We start from the raw sequence: 1,280 nt of genomic DNA on the forward strand, positions 1-1,280 counted from the left end.
GGGTTTCTGAGGGATGAGTAGTGAGCTTGAACCACCAACTTTACGGTACAAACTAACTTTGCAGTTCAGTACATTAACTCACAGTGCCACACCAGTACCTAGAAAAATATTAATAACAAGTGCCCTTAACCAACAGAGCCATGCCAGGATTCCCACTTGAGATTGTTATTGTTGTTGTTAGGTGCCATCGAGTCGATACAGACTCATAGCGACCCTATGTACAGAGGAACGAAACACTGCCTGAACCTGGGCCAACCTCACTACTGTTGCCACACTTGAGCCAATCCATCTCGTTGGGGGTCTCCCTCTTTTTCTCTGACCCTCCCCCTTACCAAACATGATATCCTCCTCCAGCGACTGGTCCCTCCTGACAACATGTCAGAAGTATGAGAGATGAACCCTGGCTATCCTGGCCTCCAAGGAGCACTCTGGGTGCACTTCTTCCAAAACGGATCTATTGGTTCTTTTGGAAGCCCATGGCACTTTCAATATTCTCCTCCAACAACAAACTCAAAAATATCAATTCTTCTACGTAGAGTCTTCCTTATTCACTGTCCAGCTTTCGCATGCATATAAAACTATTGAAAATACCATGGCTTGGGTCAGACACACCTTAGTCCTCAAGTTGACATCCTTGCTATTCAACACTTTAAAAAGGTCTTGTGCAGCAGATTTGCCTAATGCAATATGTCCTTTGATTTCTTGACTGCTGTTTCCATGAGTCTTGATAGTTGATCTAAGAAGAATGAAGTCCTTGATAACTTCAATCTTTTCTCTGTTGATAAGAATGTTATTTATCGGTCCAGTGGTGAGGATTTTTGTTTTCTTGACATTGATCTTCATCAGTAAATGTTTCAAGTCCTCTTCACTTTCAGCAAGCAAGGTTGTATCATCTACATATCACAAATTGTTAGTGAGTCTTCCTCCAATCCTGATGCCACGTTTTTATTCATATAAGCCAGCTTCTGGGATTATTTGCTCAGCATACAGGTTGAATAAGTATGGTGAAAAAATAGAACCTTGTCGCACACCTTTCTTAATTTTAAACCATTCATGTTCCCATGTTCTGTTCGAACAACTGCCTCTTGGTCATGAGATTCCTCATGAGCAAAATAAAGTGTTCCTGAATACTCATACTTCACAGTGTTGTCCATAGCTTGTCATGATCCACACAATAGTAAGCCTTTGCGTAGTCAATAAAGCACAGGTAAACATCTTTCTGATATTCTCTGCTTTCAGCCAAGATCCATTGGACATCAGCAATGATATCCCTTGTTCCA

Source organism: Chrysochloris asiatica, unplaced genomic scaffold (genome assembly GCF_000296735.1).
Source record: "Chrysochloris asiatica unplaced genomic scaffold, ChrAsi1.0 scaffold00087, whole genome shotgun sequence".
NCBI lineage: Eukaryota > Metazoa > Chordata > Mammalia > Afrosoricida > Chrysochloridae > Chrysochloris > Chrysochloris asiatica.